This window comes from Balaenoptera musculus, chromosome 2 (genome assembly GCF_009873245.2).
Source record: "Balaenoptera musculus isolate JJ_BM4_2016_0621 chromosome 2, mBalMus1.pri.v3, whole genome shotgun sequence".
Taxonomy (NCBI): Eukaryota; Metazoa; Chordata; class Mammalia; order Artiodactyla; family Balaenopteridae; genus Balaenoptera; species Balaenoptera musculus.
The window spans coordinates 153996334-154009652 of record NC_045786.1 but is presented as its reverse complement, the minus strand read 5'-3'; the positions used below and the strand labels follow the sequence as shown (position 1 = coordinate 154009652).

The following is a 13319-nucleotide window of genomic DNA, read 5'->3' as shown; positions in this document are numbered from 1 at the left end:
AGTATTAAGAGTTCACTTGGGTTTATTTTTCTATATCAGTAATTGAAAGCTCTTGAGCACATGTGATAATATCATATATGTCTATAATTTATCTACTTAGGTTTATATACATGCTAATCAAAATGCACAGTTAGCAATAATGAAATTAGTGCCTGTTTAGAAATAGGCTCTCATTGGTAGAATTAAATGTATTCAATATGTGTAGATTGGTTAAAAGAGTTTAAAGGCCCTCCCTAGGCTTATGTGAAGAGGGTAGGAAAACTTAGTAAGACTTATAGTCTATCCCCTTCTGAATGGCACCTAAGGCTTGATTCCTAAAGGAACCTGCACCTAGTGGTTGCTGGTAACAACTAAAAGACTTAGAATCTGGCCTCTGGGATTTTTTAAACAGTTTTACTGAATGAGAATTTCCATTAACTTCATGCGTTGTGATTAGATACAATTAGATGATGTTTAGTAAACTTACAGAATTGTAAAATCAATCATCATCACAATCCAGTTTTAGAACATTTCTATCAATGACAAAAACAACCATATGCACATTTGCAATTAATTCCCACCCCCTGCCTCTTGCCTAGGAACCACTGATCTCATTTCTACCTCTAAATTTGCCTTATGTGGACAGTTCATATAAATGGAATCATAAATATGTATTCTTGTGTGTCTGGCTTCTTTCATTTAACAGAGTGTTTGTGAGGTTCATCCACGTGTAGCATATATCAGTAATTTGCTCCTTTTTATTACTGAATAGTCGGATGGACCTGAGATCAAATCTTGGCTCTGCCACTTCTGGCTACATGACCTTGGACAAGTTCCTTGACCTCTTTGAGCCATAGTTTCCTCATCTGTAAAATAGGGACAATAATAGTGCCTCTTTCATAAGACTCTTCTGAGGGTCAAATAATGTCTATAAGGGGTTTGACATGTGTCTTAGCTTATGGTGAAGGCTCTATAGGTGATAGTTTTATTATTGTTATTCTCCTGAGTGGAATGAAAGCTGGAGCAGACATTGGAGACTTGGGGTTGGAGGTAATGCAATGTTTTCAAAAATTTAAAAACATAAACCAAACGAACCAAAAACACCCCACTAGGTTTTGCATTTGACAAAGGACAGTGGATATGAAACAGACCTTGGAAAAGAGAGAGTGGCATTAACTCTGAGAATAGAAACTGTCTCCCACCTCTCCCACCTCAGCTTACTGTCTATTATTAGCATAACCTTCCTGGTCCCTTGTCTTCATTAGCATAACTTTTGCCCAGGAAAATAACTTTATTATTCATTTTGGGAACTTCTTGAAAGACCCATCAATGCTTCAACAGTTTATATCCCAAAACTCTTAGAAACCCTCACCTCAAGATCTTTGCCTGTTGTGTTCACTAATCCTAAACTATCATATCACGATCTTTATCCAACCAAGACCCTGCATAGAAAGACCCACTTTAAATTAGATGGTTTAAATTTTGCTCTGGCTTGAAACTAAAAGCCCTGCATCCCTGAAACTCCCTCTATCCTGGGTAAACTCGGACCATTGGCTACCCCACTGCACACTCTCATAGCAATCCCACCGTGCCCCTCTAAGACTCTGTTGAGTTGAGATGCTCTGTGTGGTGAACAGTAAACTCCTTGCCAGAGCTTTCCATTTGGAGGGGACGGTTCGAACGTCTGTCAATCAAACGTAAACTAGTTAGAAGAGTTTGACAACTGAGTGTGGTTTGCAGTCTGGAAAACTGCTCCATGAGTGACTACTGTTGAACAAGTGAACTTGAGTGAGCAGCCCAAGAGAATGTCACAATAAAAGAGTGTAGCCTGGCTGAATCAACTTTAGGGATAGAGAATGAAAGGGAAATGAACCACAGCTGTTGGTTACAGCTGATTAAATGAGGCTGGCAACCAACATGGCGGCTGTAAGGGAAGAAAGAGGTGAGAGAGTCTACAGGCAGAGAGAGGGAGACACAAAAGAGGAGACGGATTTTTCAGGGAAAATGTATGAGTGAAAAAAGGGGAAAGATGGACAAGAGATACCGCAAGAAAACACCAGGCAAAAGAAGCCGCTTTCTGAGGTAAGTGGTTAACACTTGTTCGCAAATGACTTTTAAAATATCTCTGCTGAGTGAAAGATAAATACTGTATGAAATCATTTACACGTGGAATCTAAAAGTGCCAAACTCAGAGAAACAGAGAGTAGAGTGGTGGTTACCAGGGACTGGGGTGGGAGTGTGGGCAGGGGACTGGGGAGATATTGGTTAAAGTGTACAAGCTTCCAGTTATAAGATTAGCAAATTCTGAGGATCTAATATACAGCATGGTGATTATAGCTAATAATACTGTATTATATCACTGAAAGTTGCTACAAGAGATCTTAAAGGTTCTCACCACAAAAAGGAAATGGTAATTATGTAACGGGACAGAGGTGTTTTAGCTCGTGCAATGGTGGGAATCATTTTGCAATATATGAGTATACTAAACCAACACATTGTATACCTTAAACTTACACAATGTTATATATCAATTATATCTCAATAAATCTAGAAAAGTAAAATCTCTGCTGAAACAAAGAGGGGGAGTGGGGCATGGACTGCCAGTAGTTTAGCTGAATGGAGACCGATGTCAGAAGTGAATGCAGCTGGTATAGCTGTTTCAAAAAAAAAGCAATGGAGGTGTAGAGGTAAGTACCAGAAACCTCTGATAAGAAGGATGAAATAGGAGTCCAAACTGGAATGAGTTCCAAGAATGCCTGGGAGGGTGAATTTGAATCACACAATTTTGAGTAAAGCAATTATGGCTCAAGTGTGCAGGAGGCCAGATATGCTGCCAGGAAGCTGGGGACACTGAGAGAAAGAAAACGTATATGCAATTGCAGCACAGTGGGTTGGAATAGAGATGTCCTGCAGGGTGAGTCTGAACGAGAGCTGAAGATGTCAGTGCCTCTGGGTCAGCAGCCTGGGTCCCTGAGTGACTGCATGGAGGAAGGCTACCCGGCCCACCTGCTCATCTACCCAGTACTGTCTCATGAAGAAGAAATAAACTTGTTACCTTAGGGTTTACACATTTTTATTTTTGTCTATTTCTTACAGTAACTAGCCTACCCAAACTCATACAATAAGCATCAATAAATTCTTAAAATACAGAGCACATTGTTAATAGTGGTCATCTCCAGGAGAAAGGTTTGGAGGCTAGGAATGTGTGAATTTCACTTTTTATTTTACCTTGTTCAAATGAGGAAAAAAATATAATAAAAGCCATGCAAAAAAAACCCCCAAATTAAAAAAAAAACCAAAGCAATATATATCCTATATAAAAAAATTTTAATATGCAGTGCCAAATAGTCTGCTTAAATCTCCAAGTATGCTCTTCCACGGAGTGGGGCGATTTAGCTGTGTCAGGGAAATACTTGAGGATCTTGAAGCTTATTGAATAGAAAAAAGCCCAGCCTTGGAAAATTATAAGGCGAAAAGGGATTGGGTATATTTATTACTCAGAACAGTTCTACCAGTGAGAGAATAGAAGAACTGATTTTAGAGAAGCAGGTAACATCATCCTTATTTTGCAGACAAAACAGTGCAGACACTTAGAAAGGTTAAGTGACTGATCTCCTGTTACACAGTTAGAGGCAACTCTGGGCCTTAAACTAGGAATTCTAACTCCAAATACAGCTTTTTTTTTTTTTTTTTTAAATGATGTTTAAAGGAGATCATTGACCAGAGCTTAAATATAAATACTCATTATTGCTTAATTTTCCTTCATTGGATTTCACATAAAATGGACATTTAGATGAAAAGTCTAATAATGATGCCCAGTGTGCAGTGTTTTCACAAGACAGCAGATTAATAATTTAGCATATATTAGGTTCATTTAATCATACGTCTAGATTCTGGATTTTTTTCTTCTTCTGAGAAATATTTGTTAATTCTCAATAAGAGCCAAAAATAGAGAAATTGGTTTGTTTAAAACAACTGGCATTGTGGCAGGTACTTAGTACGCAGTCTAAACCGAAAGAACAGGGAAATCAGCAAGGTGAGAGAAGGGAGTTCTCAGGTTGGGGAGGGAGCAGCCAAAAAACGGGGAAATGAAGGCTTAAACCCTCCTATGAAGGAACTTTCCAACTACTGATTTTCTTCCATTGTCCTGTCCCCCCTCCCACCTCAATTATTCAATAGGCATTTGTCCTGGCATTTGACTGTGATCCTCAGCCTTAGAGATATTTGTCTATACCCTAAACATCTCCAGCGCATGAATGAAAAGCACGCCAAACTGGGAAAGAATTGAGGGCGATAATAAAGTCGAGTTGGCATTTCACCTGCAAAGTTAGATGGGGCCAAGGGCGATAGGAAAGCTTCAGACTCCCACCGGGCACGGAGACTGAATTAAAGTAAGTGAAGAGAAGAGAAGCTGCCCCAGTCAGCATAGCTGGACTCTTAAGAAATACAAATGCAATAATGTGTAAGACTGTGTTCTTTAAAACAAGAAACTGAGCAAGAATATTAACCAAAAACCTAGCTCTCAGCCAGTCCCAGATCCTTTGCAACTCTTATTTCAATTTGATTTTCAGAGTTTTTTTCTAGTCTGCTTTTAAGTGGCAATGGTTCAAAAAAATGGGAGGCAGGCCACTTTGACTTTGACTAGATCTGCTTACTCTAGTGAGTGGAGTGTGGAGAGATTCGTTAAAGTTAAACACACAATTAGTGGACATCTATCATGTGCAACTTCACTGCATGCTTCAGGAGGTGTAGGGAAGTAGCAACTAATTATTTAACTACTTTAAAAACAAGATGTGAATATGTTGGCAAAGCCAGAATTTTGTTACTTTAAATACTTTAAATGCTGTACTATACGGGATGTGAAAACTGGGACTAAGAATTAAGTAAATTAATGTTGAAGTAACATTTTGTGATAGGCTTTTATCACATAATAAATCACCCATGTATTTTAACATCAAGTATTAATTTCAAAATGAATTCATATTGAAGGACTCCTTAATTTTTAAAAAGTTTATTTCATCTGACTATAAAGATAATATATATATACATTGTAAAACTTGTAAACACTTTCACATCAAAAAGATGTGAAATCTCCCATCATTCCATGATCCAAAGAAAATCAGTTTTTTTCTCTCCGTAGATATATCTGGTTGTTTTTGTTGTTGTTTTAATAGCATGTGTCAAAAGCAGTTCCTCTGAGATTAGTCTATGACAAAAGATGGCTAATGGTTGCTCAATATTTCATACTAAACCATTCTTCTACCTAAGCGTTTGAGTAGTTTCCAAATTTTTGCCATTATAAATTAATTCTGAGACAAATGGCTTTTTATGTGAACTTTTTTCTCACTCCTATGTTTATTTTCTTAGGGAAAAATGTACTGAAATGGAATTACTGGGTTAAAAAGTACAAGGCTGTCAAAGCTCTTGTATATATTTGATCCTTAGCTTCTAAAGTCCTGATTTTTGGACTAACACTCATTTTTCAGTGATAGTCTATAAATTCACAGAATAAGTTATTTCCTACATTTTCTTTTTTTTAATTTAAGATAAGAGTAAGTTTAATGACTCAAAATTATTGAACAACTTTATCCTAAAATGCTTATTAATGGATCAATTTTAGTTTAGGAGGGACTTCTTCAACACCAGATTACAGGATTAAAAATTACTTGTTGTAGTCACATTTTTCTAAAATGTAACCCAGATATGGACTGTCCCATCATTCTTCTGTTCCATCATGCTTGCCTGCTGATAATAAGGAATCCACTCACATCAGAAAGTGAGCAATGTAGATTTTACTGAAGATTCGTAAGTCAGGGGAGAGGTTTTACACTGTATACTCCAAAGTTAACAACTTATTCCTCCCATCAGACTTTTCTGAGTTTTATTGTCTCTGCTACTGTGTATCAAGGCTTTTCAGTGAGAAATATCTTAATTATTCTACTATGATAATTATCGATAAAGTATTTTACCACTAACATTCCATTACATAACTGGGGAAAAATAATCTATAATGGAAGGTGATATTCATGATTATGATGCATTTTTAATTTATTGAGGAATTTAAAAAATAGATGCTAATTCAAAGAGAGTTTATAAATGTTCAGAGTTTTGAAGCGGATTGAGGAAAATGTAAGTTTATCAGCAGATTTTCCACTAGAAATAGAACATTATAAAAATGATTTTTCTTTTTTTCAATTTATTTTTTTCTTTATTGGGATATAGTTGCTTTACAATGTTGTGTTAGTTTCTGCTATACAACAAAGTGAATCAGCTATATGCATACATATATCCCCTCCTTCTTGGACCTCCCTCACCCCTCCACCCCCCATCCCACCCATCTAGGTCACCACAGAGCACCGAGCTGAGCTCCCTGCGCTATAAGGGGGTTCCCACTAGCTATCTGTTTTACACATGGTAGTGTATATATGCCTCGAGGATGTATACAGCTACTTTCATGATTATTTAATGATCAGGACTAAGACTGGTGCTCTCAAAACCTCCAATAAATCCACTTGATTCAATTCAGTGAATTAGCAAAATTAAGTCTTATCTCACTATCTGCTGTAAATCACACGTTTTACCTACCCAGCTGTAGAATTTTTATTTACTTGTGATTTTTAAAAAAATCCACAAAACAAAAACAAAACCCAAAAAATCTACAAAACAGTAAAAACATATTTCTGAGGGTAGCACTTTATTTAATTATTTCTTCTTTTAATTAAAGAGATATTTTGAGTTTGCATTGGTTCTGGAGGCAGACACTCTTGGTTTCAAATTCTGACTCTGAAATTTCTTAGCTGAGTAAACTTGGGTAAGAGCCCTGTGAGATACTTATTACCATCTTCATTTTACATAGTGGAAACTGAGGCTTAGTATGATTAAGTGGGACAGTGTATGTGAAGCACTTTTAGCAGAGTGCGTGCCCATAAAAGGCATCCAGGAATTGGTAGCTACTATTAATAGGAGTAACAACAGCAACAGTCTACTGTATGCTATTGGCTTCTTTGTAAAGGAAGTGAAATAGAAGACGGATGTGGCTAGTGTTTCATCAATTTACAGTTATAAATCTTTATCATATGTACACTTTTGGGTCCAACCAGTATTCTAGCTGAAATTTAGAACTGAGGAGAACTGATTTGTAACCACTTAGGACCCTCAATAATTTGCAAAGTAACCTGCCATTCTTGTAGTTTTCTATTACAAATTCTCAGTGTCCCACCTCTTCTGGCCATCTATTGCTGCATAACAAATTACCCCAAACTAAATGGCTAAAATAACAACCATTTTATTATAGCTCACAATTTTGTGGATTAGGATTTCAGGCAGTGCTAAACTGGGAGATTTTTCTGCCCCATGTGGCATGCCCTAGGATCACTGGTTGGTATATAGCTGGTGTCTGGATCAATCTGGAGGGTCCAGGACGGTTGTGCTTCTATGCCTGGCTCTGATGCAGGTTGTTAGAAGGCTAGGTTCAGCTGGCTGCTTCTCCATCTCCACGTAATCTCAGGGCCTCCCCATATGGTCTTCCCATCAGTGTAGCTGGACTTCTTACATAGTGGTTCAAGGCTCCAAGAGTCTAAATTAAAAGCTGCCAGTTCTCTTAAAGACTGGGCCTGAAAATGCATGATGTCACTTCCACCATAGTCTGTTGAAATATTGGGCAAAAGTTTCAAAATTTGAACAAAACCAGAAATCCATAGATCCAGGAAGTTCAGCAAACTCCAAGCAGGTTAAAGACAAAGAAAATATCACCTAGGTACATAATTTTGAAAACCAAAGATAGAGAGAAAGCCTGAAAAGCAGCCAGAGATAAACGGACATGTTACCCATAGGAGAACAATGATGAGAATATGAGTGAACAATGGAGGCCAGAAGACATGGAAAGATACCTTCAAAGGGCCGAAACAAAAAACTGCCTTGCTAGAATTCTATACCCAGCAAAACTAATTTTTAAATATTAAGGTAAAATAAAGTTATCCTCAGATAAATGAAAGCTGAGAAAATTTGTTGCCAATAGAACCACACTAACATGCTAAAAGAAGTTCTTCAGGCTAAAGGGAATGATTGGATCTACAGGCAGGAATTAACACTGGAAATATTAAATATGGGAATATATATAAAAGACTAGTTTTTCTTTACTCAAATTCTTTAAAGGTTAATTAACTCTTTAAAAAAATAGCAATGTGGTGGGATTTATAACATATATAGAAATAAAATATATGACAAAACAACAAAAAATGGGAGAGAGTAAATGCAATGATAATTTCAAAAGGTTCTTACATGATATGGGAATTGGTATAATCGTTCTTGGTAGACCATGATAAGTGAAGGATGCATATTATAATCCCTTGAGTAACCACAAGAAAATATTACAAAGGGCTAAACAGCTAATAGGGGAGATAGAACAGAATACTAGAAAACAAAAACAAAAGCAAAAACAACCTGATTAATCCAAGAGAAAACAAAGGAGGAATAAAGGAACAAAGAACAGAGAAGAAAAATTGAAAACAAATTGGAAAATGGCAGGTTTAAATCATATCAATAATTACAGTAAATGTAATGGACTAAAAAAAGAGGGTAGGGATTATTAGATTAGACAGAAAAGCAAGGTCCAGTTATGTGATGTTTACATAAAATGCACTTTATATATAAATATATATAGTTATTGAACACCATTTTTTTTCTGTAAAAAAATAGTAGCTACTTCAGAGTATTGTCGCAAGGGTTAAGTGAGTAAATATGTGTGTTGAGCATTCAGCATAGTGCTTGGGACATGGTAAATTCTCCATTAAGGACACTAAACATATATGCATCTGTGTATGTTCACACATCATACTAAATGTTCTATCAATTGTAATTTTCATTAATTCAGACTGGCCTTCTACTTCAATTCATGATTTTAAAAGTGCATGTTTAGAATATATCTAATTGTTCCCCGTTTTTTGGTTTTGGTTTGATGGTGTGAGAAATTGGCACATAAAACACACTGCCTTGTGAAAACATTTATTATTATCATCACACATTTGCATTGTTCTCACAAATTTTAATAAGTTCTATAAAGCAAAAATAAAGGGTTCAATCATAGATTCAAGTGAAGGATTAATTTAGGTGGGATCAAGGGTATGTGTAAGTAATATTTAGGCTGAAAAAATAATCGGTAGTGTTAACCAGGTAAAGAGAGAGAGAAAGAACTTTCTGGACAGAGGCAAAAGGATGTGAAGGCCCTAAGGTGGAGAAGGTCTTGGACTATTCAAGGAACTAAAGAACACAGGTGTGCAGGAATGGAGCAAGATGAGGAGGCAGAGGTGGGCAGGGCCGGCTGAAGTCCTGGGCCTGGAAGTTTACGTTGAAGACTCTGGATTTATCCTAAGAGAAAAATCACTCTGGCTGTTGTGCAGAAATGAATTAGAGGAAGCCAAACCTGGGAAAACCAGTTAGGCTATGAAGTTATTGTAGTCCAAGCAAGAGATGATGGTGGCTTGGACAAGGGTGGTGGCAGCAGAGAGCAAGAGGATGACTTTTTTATATATTAGGGTAGTAGAATGGACAGGACATGGTGAAGGATTAGAAGTGGGTGATGAGGAAAGAAGATATAGTGATCCCTTCAGGTGTCTGGGATTTTCAGTAAGGTGAATGGAGGTGCCATATACAGGCTCAGCAAGTATCAGAGGAGTTACAGATTTCAGGAGGAGAGGTAGATTTCAGTTTGGGGTATTGAAGTAGTGAGAGAGATGTAACACATCTGAGGAGATGTCAAGTAGACCAATAGGTTAATGGCCCAATACTTAAAAAGTGAGGCCTGGACTAGATGTGTAAGTTTGAGACTTGTTGGATAAGATCACATGGGGGAGAATGTGGAGTGAGAAGAGGACACAGGACTGGGCCATATGGAACCCCAACATTTATAAGTGGGGAAGGAGAAGACACCAGCAAAGGAGAATGAGAAAGACTGACCAGCATGGTTGGAGGACAGCTGGGTGTGTGGTATCACAGAGGCCAGGGGAAGAGGGTTTGGATAAAAATAGAATAATCCACTATTTTGAATAGTGGATTATTGTGTATGTTTAGCTGTAAGATGCAATTACCACAGCTTTAGCACAGTGTTAAACATACCGTATTTATTAAATGAATGGGTAGCTTTGTATCTTTGGAAACCTAGCTGATGGTCACTAACAGAAACAATGTTTATGTTCTACCACCCCAATTCATATCAGGGAATAAAATCTAAACATGAATTGGGAAGCCATCTCAGAGGACAAATATTGAGCCTTGGCAGGAAAAGGTTGAAAAGGCATTGGAGAGATGATTAGAAGTGGGGATGATGAAGTGTGAGTTCTCCGTAGCCCTAATCAGTCTATTCACCAAATCACATGGTCAAAAAGGGGTAGAGAGAGGGCAGCTGAGGAAGGAAATATATTCACGAAACAGAATAACATTATGTTCTTTAACTGGTGTTGTTCTCACTGAGGCATTTCAATAAGCACTGGCAACATGCAGTGACATTTGAAATCAGTACTCCTTAGTTTAGTACCTACCCTTGCAGCAAATCCAACATGGTGAAGAGCTATTTACTAAATAAATCAGAGGGCTTTAATTCTATATTCAGGAATCCCAGGAAATTTTGGCTGACAGTACTATGCGGTCTGTGGATTAAACAAATTATTGATGTTTGGCACCCAAAGTCTTTATTTATCCTTCATGTTGACTAGCACGATTTGCAGATAATAATGTTGGATATATAGTAGGAAAATTTGAAGAATGCAAGATGCATTATTCTTACTAAGATATTAGGCTCTTAATACCTCATATATATAAGGAAAATATCTTTTTAAAAACCCATTTTCAAATTCATCCTTGTAGTCATTGTATTTAACAGTTTCCTTTGCTTTAGGAAGTTAACACTTTTGCTCAGAGAGGGAAAATGGATATTTATAAGAGAAATATTAACAACTAGAATCTTTATGAGAAAAAGCCTGTAATAAACAAAACAGTTGCTTTTAAGAGATGCAGGATATATAGAGAGCTTTATTACAAATCAGTTGCCTTGATTTTTTGGTGAGTGGGGCAGAGAAGCAAAATGGTATGATAAATGAACATTATATTTGGAGTCTGGAGATTTGGTTTTGAATTTTAACTGTTGTTCTTAATGACCTGAATTCTCAGTTTTCTTGGGTATTGTTCTACTTTCTTTGGTTTTAATTCACTGTTCCTTTATAAATTTATTGTGAAAGATATATAAATGAATTATTTTCAGCCTTTTTTCTAATATATACATTTTCTTCTGGGTATGACTTAAATTGCATCCTACAGGTTTTGATTTGTCATATTTTTATTGACAATTAGTTAAAATTGTTTTCTAGTACGTGTTGTGATTTCTTCTTTGATCCATGATTATTTAGAAGTGTACTACCTACTAGTCAGAGAATATGGTTGATTTTAATTTTTTGTAAGCTACTGAGATATTAATTTCTTATGAGTATTATTATTTACTTTTTTGGTATATATATGTTCTATCAGATAAAGCTATATTAAAACAAACTCCCACTATGATTGTGGATTTATCTATTTTATTTTTTTAGTTCTGTTACTTTCTGCTTTATATAGTTTGAAGCTATGCTCTTATAGACATTCAAGGTTAGAATCATTATATCTTTTTGGTACAGGGTATAGTAATCCTTTTATATCGTAGTAAAATTTCTTTTTATATATAGCAAGGCTTCATGCTTTATATATATTGGTATATTTATATCAATTTTCTCTTGGTTACTGTTTGTATGTTAATATTTTCATGCTTACATTTTCAATCTTTCTATATCTTTATATTTAAAGTATGTCTCTTATAAGCAGCATTTTTAAATTAACCTATTTGGCAATCTTTGTATTTTAATTGGAGTGTTTAGTTCTTTTATACACTTAATGTAAATATTGGTTATTTGGAGTTAAATCTACTATTTGTTCCAGAAGTTCTTTATTTCTTCTAATTTCTTGCCTTTTTTGTATTAATTTTTATTATTCCATTCCTCACTATTATTAGCTTGTTATTTATCCACTCTTTTACAGTTATTTTAGTTTTTGCCCTATGGATTAGAATATTTATTCATTATTTGTAAAAGTCTAATATAAGTTAGTGCTTTTACCATTTCCCAGACAATTCAAAGAACTTAGAATGCATTAACACTATTTAAAACCCTCCCATCGTTTGTTTGCTATTGTGTATTTGAATTCTATATATACAGGCAGTCCTTGCTTTGCATGGTTCCCATATGCATGAGGTTCAGTTACCATTATTTAGTTAAATTTAAATAATAACTGGTTCCAACCACATGGTTCAAGTTTGTTACCACAATATATTAACTATGAGTAATTGCATAATGTACAAACTTTGCTGCCAGCTCTTCAGTCCACGCATCACTATGTAAATAACAGATGCACATCATGATAGGTGATCAATTACACTGCTCCCTTCAAAGTCATTGGTGACAGGTCACCGAGCATCTGTTATTCAGTTCATACACAAACAATAAGGTGTGCAGCTGTGTTGCCTCCATGACTCTCAGTGATAAACCCACACAACATTTTATGAAAGAGGATAATTGAAAGAGGTAATTGACCAACAAAGATGGAAGAAATAAAGAAACAAAGAAACAAAATGTGATAGTGCTGGAAATGAAATTTGAATAAATGTAAGTAGAGTCATAGAAACTGCTAACCATGGGAACGTCCATACTGCTACCATTTGAGAGACTCTAGACATTTAATAAGAGGAACTTAAGTGAAGGTGCATTATTGATATAAATGAGAAAAGTGGTTGTGAATAAAAGAATGAAGATGTCTCCAAAGAAATGATCTGGTAAAAAAAAGAATTCACATTAAAGGGGCTCTCAGAAATATTTTGACATTGAAAGAACAGAGGATAGATATCGGAAGCTGATCCAGACCTAGAAAAGAGTATGACAATTTGCCAAGACAGTGACGTGATACTCTCTTGTAAGTTATATATACAACAGAGAAAAATGTGTGTGCTATTCAAAGTACTCTTGATAAGCTTTTTAGAAATAAATAAAACATTTTACTTCTAAATGCTTCTAATGTTTAAAATTACAATGTGCTAAAAATATTAGTTTTACTATTTTTACTTTCCCCATGCATTTATAACCCAATAGTAAGAGAGATTTTAAAGTTTTGACAAGAATTTTTGTCACAAAAAGTAATCTTTTTTTCATTGATTAAGATCGCTTTGCACAGTTTCAGCATGCAGTTTTATGATCCAACATTATCATGCAGAGCAAAGACTGCCTGTTTTTTAAACCCCATAAGATGTTTTGTTTTGTTTTGTACAG

General features: G+C 35.7%; 1 protein-coding gene across 3 annotated transcripts in view; it reads right to left on the bottom strand.

The window, feature by feature from the left end:
• TSHR (thyroid stimulating hormone receptor) overlaps positions 1–13319 on the bottom strand; it is a 153978-nt gene that overhangs the window by 46358 nt on the left and 94301 nt on the right. The gene's annotated exons all lie outside the window — the stretch shown is intronic.